We start from the raw sequence: 16066 nt of genomic DNA, 5'->3' as shown, positions 1-16066 counted from the left end.
TGATTAACACTGAACCCTGTGGGAGTCTCACTGATTAACACTGAACCCTGTGGGAGTCCCAGTGATTAACACTGAACCCTGAGGGAGTCTCACTGATTAACACTGAACACTGTGGGAGTGTCACTGATTAACACTGAACACTGTGGGAGTCTCACTGATTAACACTGAACCCTATGGGAGTCTCACTGATTAACACATGAACCCTGAGGGAGTCTCATTGATTAACACTGAACCCTGTGGGAGTCTGACTGATTAACACTGAACCCTATGGGACTCTCATTGATTAACACTGAACCCTATGGGAGTCTCATTGATTAACACTGAACCCTATGGGAGTCTCATTGATTAACACATGCACCCTGTGGGAGTCTCACTGATTTACACTGAACCCTGTGGGAGTCTCACTGATTAACACTGAACCCTATGGGAGTCTCACTGATTAACACTGAACCCTATGGGAATCTCACTGATTAACACTGAACCCTATGCGAGTCTCACTGATTAACACTGAACCGTATGGGAGTCTCACTGATAAACACTGAACCCTATGGGAGTCTCACTGATTAACACTGAACCGTATGGGAGTCTCACTGATTAACACTGAACCATATGGGAGTCTCACTGATTAACACTGAACCCTGTGGGAGTCTCACTGATTAACACTGAACCCTGTGGGAGTCTCACTGATTAACACTGAACCCTGAGGGAGTCTCACTGATTAACAATGAACACTGTGGGAGTCTCACTGATTAACACTGAACACTGTGGGAGTCTCACTGATTAACACTGAACCCTGTGGGAGTCTCACTGATTAACACTGAACCCTATGGGAGTCTCACTGATTAACACATGAACCCTGAGGGAGTCTCACTGATTAACACTGAACCCTGTGGGAGTCTCACTGATTAACAACGAACCCTGTGGGAGTCTCACTGATTAACACTGAACCCTATGGGAGTCTCATTGATTAACACTGAACCCTATGGGAGTCTCACTGATTAACACATGAACCCTGTGGGAGTCTCACTGATTTACACTGAACCCTATGGGAGTCTCACTGATTAACACTGAACCCTGTGGGAGTCTCACTGATTAACACTGAACCCTATGGGAGTCTCACTGATTAACACTGAACCCTATGGGAGTCTCAGTGATTAACACTTAACCCTATGGGTGTCTCACTTATTAACACTGAACCCTGAGGGAGCCTCACTGATTAACAATGAACCCTGTGGGAGTCTCACTGATTAACACTGAACCCTGTGGGAGTCTCACTGATTAACACTTAACCAAATGGGAGTCTCACTGATTAACACTGAATCCTGAGGGAGTCTCACTGATTAACACTGAACCCTAAGGTAGTCTCACTGATTAACACTGAACCCTGTGGGAGTCTCACTGATTAACACTGAAATCGATGGGAGTCTCACTGATTAACAATGAACCCTATGGGAGTCTCACTGATTAACAATGAACCCTATGGGAGTCTCACTGATTAACACTGAACCCTGTGGGAGTCTCACTGATTAACACTGAACCCTGTGGGAGTCCCAGTGATTAACACTGAACCCTGAGGGAGTCTCACTGATTAACACTGAACACTGTGGGAGTGTCACTGATTAACACTGAACACTGTGGGAGTCTCACTGATTAACACTGAACCCTGTGGGAGTCTCACTGATTAACACTGAACCCTATGGGAGTCTCACTGATTAACACATGAACCCTGAGTGAGTCTCACTGATTAACACTGAACCCTGTGGGAGTCTGACTGATTAACACTGAACCCTGTGGGAGTCTCACTGATTAACACTGAACCCTATGGGACTCTCATTGATTAACACTGAACCCTATGGGAGTCTCATTGATTAACACTGAACCCTATGGGAGTCTCACTGATTAACACATGCACCCTGTGGGAGTCTCACTGATTTACACTGAACCCTATGGGAGTCTCACTGATTAACACTGAACCCTATGGGAGTCTCACTGATTAACACTGAACCCTATGGGAGTCTCACTGATTAACACTGAACCCAATGGGAGTCTCACTGATTAACACTGAACCGTATGGGAGTCTCACTGATAAACACTGAACCCTATGGGAGTCTCACTGATTAACACTGAACCGTATGGGAGTCTCACTGATTAACACTGAACCATATGGGAGTCTCACTGATTAACACTGATCCCTGTGGGAGTCTCACTGATTAACACTGAACCCTGTGGGAGTCTCACTGATTAACACTGAACCCTGAGGGAGTCTCACTGATTAACAATGAACACTGTGGGAGTCTCACTGATTAACACTGAACACTGTGGGAGTCTCACTGATTAACACTGAACCCTGTGGGAGTCTCACTGATTAACACTGAACCATATGGGAGTCTCACTGATTAACACATGAACCCTGAGGGAGTCTCACTGATTAACACTGAACCCTGTGGGAGTCTCACTGATTAACAACGAACCCTGTGGGAGTCTCACTGATTAACACTGAACCCTATGGGAGTCTCATTGATTAACACTGAACCCTATGGGAGTCTCACTGATTAACACATGAACCCTGTGGGAGTCTCACTGATTTACACTGAACCCTATGGGAGTCTCACTGATTAACACTGAACATTGTGGGAGTCTCACTGATTAACACTAAAACTTATGGGAGTCTCACTGATTAACACTGAACCCTGGGGGAGTCTCAGTGATTAACACTGAACCCTATGGGAGTCTCACTGATTAACACTGAACCCTATGGGAGTCTCAGTGATTAACACTTAACCCTATGGGCGTCTCACTGATTAACACTGAACCCTGAGGGAGCCTCACTGATTAACAATGAACCCTGTGGGAGTCTCACTGATTAACACTGAACCCTGTGGGAGTCTCACTGATTAACACTTAACCAAATGGGAGTCTCACTGATTAACACTGAACCCTGAGGGAGTCTCACTGATTAACACTGAACCCTAAGGTAGTCTCACTGATTAACACTGAACCCTGTGGGAGTCTCACTGATTAACACTGAAATCGATGGGAGTCTCACTGATTAACAATGAACCCTATGGGAGTCTCACTGATTAACAATGAACCCTATGGGAGTCTCACTGATTAACACTGAACCCTGTGGGAGTCTCACTGATTAACACTGAACCCTGTGGGAGTCCCAGTGATTAACACTGAACCCTGAGGGAGTCTCACTGATTAACACTGAACACTGTGGGAGTGTCACTGATTAACACTGAACACTGTGGGAGTCTCACTGATTAACACTGAACCCTATGGGAGTCTCACTGATTAACACATGAACCCTGAGGGAGTCTCATTGATTAACACTGAACCCTGTGGGAGTCTGACTGATTAACACTGAACCCTATGGGACTCTCATTGATTAACACTGAACCCTATGGGAGTCTCATTGATTAACACTGAACCCTATGGGAGTCTCATTGATTAACACATGCACCCTGTGGGAGTCTCACTGATTTACACTGAACCCTGTGGGAGTCTCACTGATTAACACTGAACCCTATGGGAGTCTCACTGATTAACACTGAACCCTATGGGAATCTCACTGATTAACACTGAACCCTATGCGAGTCTCACTGATTAACACTGAACCGTATGGGAGTCTCACTGATAAACACTGAACCCTATGGGAGTCTCACTGATTAACACTGAACCGTATGGGAGTCTCACTGATTAACACTGAACCATATGGGAGTCTCACTGATTAACACTGAACCCTGTGGGAGTCTCACTGATTAACACTGAACCCTGTGGGAGTCTCACTGATTAACACTGAACCCTGAGGGAGTCTCACTGATTAACAATGAACACTGTGGGAGTCTCACTGATTAACACTGAACACTGTGGGAGTCTCACTGATTAACACTGAACCCTGTGGGAGTCTCACTGATTAACACTGAACCCTATGGGAGTCTCACTGATTAACACATGAACCCTGAGGGAGTCTCACTGATTAACACTGAACCCTGTGGGAGTCTCACTGATTAACAACGAACCCTGTGGGAGTCTCACTGATTAACACTGAACCCTATGGGAGTCTCATTGATTAACACTGAACCCTATGGGAGTCTCACTGATTAACACATGAACCCTGTGGGAGTCTCACTGATTTACACTGAACCCTATGGGAGTCTCACTGATTAACACTGAACCCTGTGGGAGTCTCACTGATTAACACTGAACCCTATGGGAGTCTCACTGATTAACACTGAACCCTATGGGAGTCTCAGTGATTAACACTTAACCCTATGGGTGTCTCACTTATTAACACTGAACCCTGAGGGAGCCTCACTGATTAACAATGAACCCTGTGGGAGTCTCACTGATTAACACTGAACCCTGTGGGAGTCTCACTGATTAACACTTAACCAAATGGGAGTCTCACTGATTAACACTGAATCCTGAGGGAGTCTCACTGATTAACACTGAACCCTAAGGTAGTCTCACTGATTAACACTGAACCCTGTGGGAGTCTCACTGATTAACACTGAAATCGATGGGAGTCTCACTGATTAACAATGAACCCTATGGGAGTCTCACTGATTAACAATGAACCCTATGGGAGTCTCACTGATTAACACTGAACCCTGTGGGAGTCTCACTGATTAACACTGAACCCTGTGGGAGTCCCAGTGATTAACACTGAACCCTGAGGGAGTCTCACTGATTAACACTGAACACTGTGGGAGTGTCACTGATTAACACTGAACACTGTGGGAGTCTCACTGATTAACACTGAACCCTGTGGGAGTCTCACTGATTAACACTGAACCCTATGGGAGTCTCACTGATTAACACATGAACCCTGAGTGAGTCTCACTGATTAACACTGAACCCTGTGGGAGTCTGACTGATTAACACTGAACCCTGTGGGAGTCTCACTGATTAACACTGAACCCTATGGGACTCTCATTGATTAACACTGAACCCTATGGGAGTCTCATTGATTAACACTGAACCCTATGGGAGTCTCACTGATTAACACATGCACCCTGTGGGAGTCTCACTGATTTACACTGAACCCTATGGGAGTCTCACTGATTAACACTGAACCCTATGGGAGTCTCACTGATTAACACTGAACCCTATGGGAGTCTCACTGATTAACACTGAACCCAATGGGAGTCTCACTGATTAACACTGAACCGTATGGGAGTCTCACTGATAAACACTGAACCCTATGGGAGTCTCACTGATTAACACTGAACCGTATGGGAGTCTCACTGATTAACACTGAACCATATGGGAGTCTCACTGATTAACACTGATCCCTGTGGGAGTCTCACTGATTAACACTGAACCCTGTGGGAGTCTCACTGATTAACACTGAACCCTGAGGGAGTCTCACTGATTAACACTGAACCCTAAGGTAGTCTCACTGATTAACACTGAACCCTGTGGGAGTCTCACTGATTAACACTGAAATCGATGGGAGTCTCACTGATTAACAATGAACCCTATGGGAGTCTCACTGATTAACAATGAACCCTATGGGAGTCTCACTGATTAACACTGAACCCTGTGGGAGTCTCACTGATTAACACTGAACCCTGTGGGAGTCCCAGTGATTAACACTGAACCCTGAAGGAGTCTCACTGATTAACACTGAACACTGTGGGAGTGTCACTGATTAACACTGAACACTGTGGGAGTCTCACTGATTAACACTGAACCCTATGGGAGTCTCACTGATTAACACATGAACCCTGAGGGAGTCTCATTGATTAACACTGAACCCTGTGGGAGTCTGACTGATTAACACTGAACCCTATGGGACTCTCATTGATTAACACTGAACCCTATGGGAGTCTCATTGATTAACACTGAACCCTATGGGAGTCTCATTGATTAACACATGCACCCTGTGGGAGTCTCACTGATTTACACTGAACCCTGTGGGAGTCTCACTGATTAACACTGAACCCTATGGGAGTCTCACTGATTAACACTGAACCCTATGGGAGTCTCACTGATTAACACTGAACCCTATGCGAGTCTCACTGATTAACACTGAACCGTATGGGAGTCTCACTGATAAACACTGAACCCTATGGGAGTCTCACTGATTAACACTGAACCGTATGGGAGTCTCACTGATTAACACTGAACCATATGGGAGTCTCACTGATTAACACTGAACCCTGAGGGAGTCTCACTGATTAACACTGAACCCTGTGGGAGTCTCACTGATTAACACTGAACCCTGAGGGAGTCTCACTGATTAACAATGAACACTGTGGGAGTCTCACTGATTAACACTGAACACTGTGGGAGTCTCACTGATTAACACTGAACCCTGTGGGAGTCTCACTGATTAACACTGAACCCTATGGGAGTCTCACTGATTAACACATGAACCCTGAGGGAGTCTCACTGATTAACACTGAACCCTGTGGGAGTCTCACTGATTAACAACGAACCCTGTGGGAGTCTCACTGATTAACACTGAACCCTATGGGAGTCTCATTGATTAACACTGAACCCTATGGGAGTCTCACTGATTAACACATGAACCCTGTGGGAGTCTCACTGATTTACACTGAACCCTATGGGAGTCTCACTGATTAACACTGAACCCTATGGGAGTCTCACTGATTAACACTGAACCCTATGGGAGTCTCACTGATTAACACTGAACCCAATGGGAGTCTCACTGATTAACACTGAACCGTATGGGAGTCTCACTGATAAACACTGAACCCTATGGGAGTCTCACTGATTAACACTGAACCGTATGGGAGTCTCACTGATTAACACTGAACCATATGGGAGTCTCACTGATTAACACTGATCCCTGTGGGAGTCTCACTGATTAACACTGAACCCTGTGGGAGTCTCACTGATTAACACTGAACCCTGAGGGAGTCTCACTGATTAACAATGAACACTGTGGGAGTCTCACTGATTAACACTGAACACTGTGGGAGTCTCACTGATTAACACTGAACCCTGTGGGAGTCTCACTGATTAACACTGAACCATATGGGAGTCTCACTGATTAACACATGAACCCTGAGGGAGTCTCACTGATTAACACTGAACCCTGTGGGAGTCTCACTGATTAACAACGAACCCTGTGGGAGTCTCACTGATTAACACTGAACCCTATGGGAGTCTCATTGATTAACACTGAACCCTATGGGAGTCTCACTGATTAACACATGAACCCTGTGGGAGTCTCACTGATTTACACTGAACCCTATGGGAGTCTCACTGATTAACACTGAACATTGTGGGAGTCTCACTGATTAACATTAAAACTTATGGGAGTCTCACTGATTAACACTGAACCCTGGGGGAGTCTCAGTGATTAACACTGAACCCTATGGGAGTCTCACTGATTAACACTGAACCCTATGGGAGTCTCAGTGATTAACACTTAACCCTATGGGCGTCTCACTGATTAACACTGAACCCTGAGGGAGCCTCACTGATTAACAATGAACCCTGTGGGAGTCTCACTGATTAACACTGAACCCTGTGGGAGTCTCACTGATTAACACTTAACCAAATGGGAGTCTCACTGATTAACACTGAACCCTGAGGGAGTCTCACTGATTAACACTGAACCCTAAGGTAGTCTCACTGATTAACACTGAACCCTGTGGGAGTCTCACTGATTAACACTGAAATCGATGGGAGTCTCACTGATTAACAATGAACCCTATGGGAGTCTCACTGATTAACAATGAACCCTATGGGAGTCTCACTGATTAACACTGAACCCTGTGGGAGTCTCACTGATTAACACTGAACCCTGTGGGAGTCCCAGTGATTAACACTGAACCCTGAGGGAGTCTCACTGATTAACACTGAACACTGTGGGAGTGTCACTGATTAACACTGAACACTGTGGGAGTCTCACTGATTAACACTGAACCCTATGGGAGTCTCACTGATTAACACATGAACCCTGAGGGAGTCTCATTGATTAACACTGAACCCTGTGGGAGTCTGACTGATTAACACTGAACCCTATGGGACTCTCATTGAATAACACTGAACCCTATGGGAGTCTCATTGATTAACACTGAACCCTATGGGAGTCTCATTGATTAACACATGCACCCTGTGGGAGTCTCACTGATTTACACTGAACCCTGTGGGAGTCTCACTGATTAACACTGAACCCTATGGGAGTCTCACTGATTAACACTGAACCCTATGGGAATCTCACTGATTAACACTGAACCCTATGCGAGTCTCACTGATTAACACTGAACCGTATGGGAGTCTCACTGATAAACACTGAACCCTATGGGAGTCTCACTGATTAACACTGAACCGTATGGGAGTCTCACTGATTAACACTGAACCATATGGGAGTCTCACTGATTAACACTGAACCCTGTGGGAGTCTCACTGATTAACACTGAACCCTGTGGGAGTCTCACTGATTAACACTGAACCCTGAGGGAGTCTCACTGATTAACAATGAACACTGTGGGAGTCTCACTGATTAACACTGAACACTGTGGGAGTCTCACTGATTAACACTGAACCCTGTGGGAGTCTCACTGATTAACACTGAACCCTATGGGAGTCTCACTGATTAACACATGAACCCTGAGGGAGTCTCACTGATTAACACTGAACCCTGTGGGAGTCTCACTGATTAACAACGAACCCTGTGGGAGTCTCACTGATTAACACTGAACCCTATGGGAGTCTCATTGATTAACACTGAACCCTATGGGAGTCTCACTGATTAACACATGAACCCTGTGGGAGTCTCACTGATTTACACTGAACCCTATGGGAGTCTCACTGATTAACACTGAACCCTGTGGGAGTCTCACTGATTAACACTGAACCCTATGGGAGTCTCACTGATTAACACTGAACCCTATGGGAGTCTCAGTGATTAACACTTAACCCTATGGGTGTCTCACTTATTAACACTGAACCCTGAGGGAGCCTCACTGATTAACAATGAACCCTGTGGGAGTCTCACTGATTAACACTGAACCCTGTGGGAGTCTCACTGATTAACACTTAACCAAATGGGAGTCTCACTGATTAACACTGAATCCTGAGGGAGTCTCACTGATTAACACTGAACCCTAAGGTAGTCTCACTGATTAACACTGAACCCTGTGGGAGTCTCACTGATTAACACTGAAATCGATGGGAGTCTCACTGATTAACAATGAACCCTATGGGAGTCTCACTGATTAACAATGAACCCTATGGGAGTCTCACTGATTAACACTGAACCCTGTGGGAGTCTCACTGATTAACACTGAACCCTGTGGGAGTCCCAGTGATTAACACTGAACCCTGAGGGAGTCTCACTGATTAACACTGAACACTGTGGGAGTGTCACTGATTAACACTGAACACTGTGGGAGTCTCACTGATTAACACTGAACCCTGTGGGAGTCTCACTGATTAACACTGAACCCTATGGGAGTCTCACTGATTAACACATGAACCCTGAGTGAGTCTCACTGATTAACACTGAACCCTGTGGGAGTCTGACTGATTAACACTGAACCCTGTGGGAGTCTCACTGATTAACACTGAACCCTATGGGACTCTCATTGATTAACACTGAACCCTATGGGAGTCTCATTGATTAACACTGAACCCTATGGGAGTCTCACTGATTAACACATGCACCCTGTGGGAGTCTCACTGATTTACACTGAACCCTATGGGAGTCTCACTGATTAACACTGAACCCTATGGGAGTCTCACTGATTAACACTGAACCCTATGGGAGTCTCACTGATTAACACTGAACCCAATGGGAGTCTCACTGATTAACACTGAACCGTATGGGAGTCTCACTGATAAACACTGAACCCTATGGGAGTCTCACTGATTAACACTGAACCGTATGGGAGTCTCACTGATTAACACTGAACCATATGGGAGTCTCACTGATTAACACTGATCCCTGTGGGAGTCTCACTGATTAACACTGAACCCTGTGGGAGTCTCACTGATTAACACTGAACCCTGAGGGAGTCTCACTGATTAACACTGAACCCTAAGGTAGTCTCACTGATTAACACTGAACCCTGTGGGAGTCTCACTGATTAACACTGAAATCGATGGGAGTCTCACTGATTAACAATGAACCCTATGGGAGTCTCACTGATTAACAATGAACCCTATGGGAGTCTCACTGATTAACACTGAACCCTGTGGGAGTCTCACTGATTAACACTGAACCCTGTGGGAGTCCCAGTGATTAACACTGAACCCTGAAGGAGTCTCACTGATTAACACTGAACACTGTGGGAGTGTCACTGATTAACACTGAACACTGTGGGAGTCTCACTGATTAACACTGAACCCTATGGGAGTCTCACTGATTAACACATGAACCCTGAGGGAGTCTCATTGATTAACACTGAACCCTGTGGGAGTCTGACTGATTAACACTGAACCCTATGGGACTCTCATTGATTAACACTGAACCCTATGGGAGTCTCATTGATTAACACTGAACCCTATGGGAGTCTCATTGATTAACACATGCACCCTGTGGGAGTCTCACTGATTTACACTGAACCCTGTGGGAGTCTCACTGATTAACACTGAACCCTATGGGAGTCTCACTGATTAACACTGAACCCTATGGGAGTCTCACTGATTAACACTGAACCCTATGCGAGTCTCACTGATTAACACTGAACCGTATGGGAGTCTCACTGATAAACACTGAACCCTATGGGAGTCTCACTGATTAACACTGAACCGTATGGGAGTCTCACTGATTAACACTGAACCATATGGGAGTCTCACTGATTAACACTGAACCCTGAGGGAGTCTCACTGATTAACACTGAACCCTGTGGGAGTCTCACTGATTAACACTGAACCCTGAGGGAGTCTCACTGATTAACAATGAACACTGTGGGAGTCTCACTGATTAACACTGAACACTGTGGGAGTCTCACTGATTAACACTGAACCCTGTGGGAGTCTCACTGATTAACACTGAACCCTATGGGAGTCTCACTGATTAACACATGAACCCTGAGGGAGTCTCACTGATTAACACTGAACCCTGTGGGAGTCTCACTGATTAACAACGAACCCTGTGGGAGTCTCACTGATTAACACTGAACCCTATGGGAGTCTCATTGATTAACACTGAACCCTATGGGAGTCTCACTGATTAACACATGAACCCTGTGGGAGTCTCACTGATTTACACTGAACCCTATGGGAGTCTCACTGATTAACACTGAACCCTGTCGGAGTCTCACTGATTAACACTAAAACCTATGGGAGTCTCACTGATTAACACTGAACCCTGGGGGAGTCTCAGTGATTAACACTGAACCCTATGGGAGTCTCACTGATTAACACTGAACCCTATGGGAGTCTCAGTGATTAACACTTAACCCTATGGGCGTCTCACTTATTAACACTGAACCCTGAGGGAGCCTCACTGATTAACAATGAACCCTGTGGGAGTCTCACTGATTAACACTGAACCCTGTGGGAGTCTCACTGATTAACACTTAACCAAATGGGAGTCTCACTGATTAACACTGAATCCTGAGGGAGTCTCACTGATTAACACTGAACCCTAAGGTAGTCTCACTGATTAACACTGAACCCTGTGGGAGTCTCACTGATTAACACTGAAATCGATGGGAGTCTCACTGATTAACAATGAACCCTATGGGAGTCTCACTGATTAACAATGAACCCTATGGGAGTCTCACTGATTAACACTGAACCCTGTGGGAGTCTCACTGATTAACACTGAACCCTGTGGGAGTCCCAGTGATTAACACTGAACCCTGAGGGAGTCTCACTGATTAACACTGAACACTGTGGGAGTGTCACTGATTAACACTGAACACTGTGGGAGTCTCACTGATTAACACTGAACCCTGTGGGAGTCTCACTGATTAACACTGAACCCTATGGGAGTCTCACTGATTAACACATGAACCCTGAGGGAGTCTCACTGATTAACACTGAACCCTGTGGGAGTCTGACTGATTAACACTGAACCCTGTGGGAGTCTCACTGATTAACACTGAACCCTATGGGACTCTCATTGATTAACACTGAACCCTATGGGAGTCTCATTGATTAACACTGAACCCTATGGGAGTCTCACTGATTAACACATGCACCCTGTGGGAGTCTCACTGATTTACACTGAACCCTATGGGAGTCTCACTGATTAACACTGAACCCTATGGGAGTCTCACTGATTAACACTGAACCCTATGGGAGTCTCACTGATTAACACTGAACCCAATGGGAGTCTCACTGATTAACACTGAACCGTATGGGAGTCTCACTGATAAACACTGAACCCTATGGGAGTCTCACTGATTAACACTGAACCGTATGGGAGTCTCACTGATTAACACTGAACCATATGGGAGTCTCACTGATTAACACTGATCCCTGTGGGAGTCTCACTGATTAACACTGAACCCTGTGGGAGTCTCACTGATTAACACTGAACCCTGAGGGAGTCTCACTGATTAACAATGAACACTGTGGGAGTCTCACTGATTAACACTGAACACTGTGGGAGTCTCACTGATTAACACTGAACCCTGTGGGAGTCTCACTGATTAACACTGAACCCTATGGGAGTCTCACTGATTAACACATGAACCCTGAGGGAGTCTCACTGATTAACACTGAACCCTGTGGGAGTCTCACTGATTAACAACGAACCCTGTGGGAGTCTCACTGATTAACACTGAACCCTATGGGAGTCTCATTGATTAACACTGAACCCTATGGGAGTCTCACTGATTAACACATGAACCCTGTGGGAGTCTCACTGATTTACACTGAACCCTATGGGAGTCTCACTGATTAACACTGAACCCTGTGGGAGTCTCACTGATTAACACTAAAACTTATGGGAGTCTCACTGATTAACACTGAACCCTGGGGGAGTCTCAGTGATTAACACTGAACCCTATGGGAGTCTCACTGATTAACACTGAACCCTATGGGAGTCTCAGTGATTAACACTTAACCCTATGGGCGTCTCACTGATTAACACTGAACCCTGAGGGAGCCTCACTGATTAACAATGAACCCTGTGGGAGTCTCACTGATTAACACTGAACCCTGTGGGAGTCTCACTGATTAACACTTAACCAAATGGGAGTCTCACTGATTAACACTGAACCCTGAGGGAGTCTCACTGATTAACACTGAACCCTAAGGTAGTCTCACTGATTAACACTGAACCCTGTGGGAGTCTCACTGATTAACACTGAAATCGATGGGAGTCTCACTGATTAACAATGAACCCTATGGGAGTCTCACTGATTAACAATGAACCCTATGGGAGTCTCACTGATTAACACTGAACCCTGTGGGAGTCTCACTGATTAACACTGAACCCTGTGGGAGTCCCAGTGATTAACACTGAACCCTGAGGGAGTCTCACTGATTAACACTGAACACTGTGGGAGTGTCACTGATTAACACTGAACACTGTGGGAGTCTCACTGATTAACACTGAACCCTGTGGGAGTCTCACTGATTAACACTGAACCCTATGGGAGTCTCGCTGATTAACACATGAACCCTGAGGGAGTCTCACTGATTAACACTGAACCCTGTGGGAGTCTCACTGATTAACACTGAACCCTGTGGGAGTCTCACTGATTAACACTGAACCCTATGGGACTCTCATTGATTAACACTGAACCCTGTGGGAGTCTCACTGATTAACACTGAACCCTGCGGGAGTCTCACTGATTAACACTGAACCCTGTGGGAGTCTCACTGATTACCACTGAACCCTGTGGGAGTCTCACTGATTAACAATGAACCCTGTGGGAGTCTCACTGATTAACACTGAACCCTATGGGAATCTCACTGATTAACACATGAACCCTGTGGGAGTCTCATTCATTAACACTGAACCCTGTGGGAGTCTCACTGATTAACGCTGAACCCTGTGGGAGTCTCACTGATTAACACTGAACCCTGTGGGAGTCTCACTGATTAACACTGAACCCTGTGGAAGTCTCACTGATTAACACTGAACCCTGTGGGAGTCTCACTGATTAACACTGAACCCTGTGGGAGTTTCACTGATTAACACTGAACCCTGTAGGAGTCTCACTGATTCACACTGAACCCTGTGGGAGTCTCACTGATTAACACTGAACCCTGTGGGAGTCTCACTGATTAACACTGAAACCTATGGGAGTCTCACTGATTAACACTGAACACTGTGGGAGTCTCACTGATTAACACTGAATCCTGTGGGAGACTCACTGATTAATACTGAACCCTATGGGAGTCTCACTGATTAACACATGAACCCTGAGGGAGTCTCACTGATTAACACTGAACCCTGTGGGAGTCTCACTGATTAACACTGAACCCTGTGGGAGTCTCACTGATTAACACTGAACCCTATGGGACTCTCATTGATTAACACTGAACCCTGTGGGAGTCTCACTGATTAACACTGAACCCTATGGGAGTCTCACTGACTAACACTGAACCCTGTGGGAATCTCACTGATTACAACTGAACCCTGTGGGAGTCTCACTGATTAACAATGAACCCTGTGGGAGTCTCACTGATTAACACTGAACCCTATGGGAGTTTCACTGATTAACACATGAACCCTGTGGGAGTCTCATTCATTAACACTGAACCCTGTGGGAGTCTCACTGATTAACGCTGAACCCTGTGGGAGTCTCACTGATTAACACTGAACCCTATGGGAGTCTCACTGATTAACACTGAACCCTGTGGAAGTCTCACTGATTAACACTGAACCCTGTGGGAGTCTCACTGATTAACATTGAACCCTGTGGGAGTCTCACTGATTACCCCTGAACCCTGTGGGAGTTTCACGGATTAACACTGAACCCTGTAGGAGTCTCACTGATTCACACTGAACCCTGTGGGAGTCTCACTGATTAACACTGAACCCTGTGGGAGTCTCACTGATTAACACTGAAACCTATGGGAGTCTCACTGATTAACACTGAACCCTGGGGGAGTCTCACTGATTAACACTGAACCCTATGGGAGTCTCACTGATTAACACTGAACCATATGGGAGTCTCACTGATTAAAACTTAACCCTATGGGCGTCTCACTGATTAACACTGAACCCTGAGGGAGCCTCACTGATTAACAATGAACCCTGTGGGAGTCTCACTGATTAACACTGAACCCTGTGGGAGTCTCACTGATTAACACTTAACCAAATGGGAGTCTCACTGATTAACACTGAACCCTGAGGGAGTCTCACTGATTAACACTGAACCCTAAGGGAGTCTCACTTATTGACACTGAACCCTGTGGGTGTCTCACTGATTAACACTGAAATCTATGGGAGTCTCACTGATTAACACTGAACCCTATGGGAGTCTCACTGATTAACAATGAACCCTATGGGAGTCTCACTGATTAACACTGAACCCTGTGGGAGTCTCACTGATTAACACTGAACCCTGTGGGAGTCCCAGTGATTAACACTGAACCCTGAGGGAGTCTCACTGATTAACACTGAACACTGTGGGAGTCTCACTGATTAACACTGAACACTGTGGGAGTCTCACTGATTAACACTGAACCCTGTGGGAGTCTCACTGATTAACACTGAACACTATGGAAGTCTCACTGATTAACACATGAACCCTGAGGGAGTCTCACTGATTAACACTGAACCCTGTGGGAGTCTCACTGATTAACACTGAACCCTATGGGACTCTCATTGATTAACACTGAACCCTATGGGAGTCTCACTGATTAACACATGAACCCTTAGGGAGTCTCACTGATTAACACTGAACCCTGTGGGAGTCTCACTGATTAACAACGAACCCTGTGGGAGTCTCACTGATTAACACTGAACCCTATGGGAGTCTCATTGATTAACACTGAACCCTAAGGGAGTCTCACTGATTAACACATGAACCCTGTGGGAGTCTCACTGATTTACACTGAACCCTATGGGAGTCTCACTGATTAACACTGAACCCTGTGGGAGTCTCACTGATTAACACTAAAACCTATGGGAGTCTCACTGATTAACACTGAACCCTGGGGGAGTCTC

This window comes from Petromyzon marinus, chromosome 73, assembly GCF_048934315.1.
Source record: "Petromyzon marinus isolate PM22_M1 ecotype Great Lakes invasive population chromosome 73, UKy_Petmar_22M1.pri1.0, whole genome shotgun sequence".
NCBI lineage: Eukaryota > Metazoa > Chordata > Hyperoartia > Petromyzontiformes > Petromyzontidae > Petromyzon > Petromyzon marinus.
The sequence above is the reverse complement of the archived record's forward strand: the minus strand, read 5'-3'. Positions refer to the sequence as shown.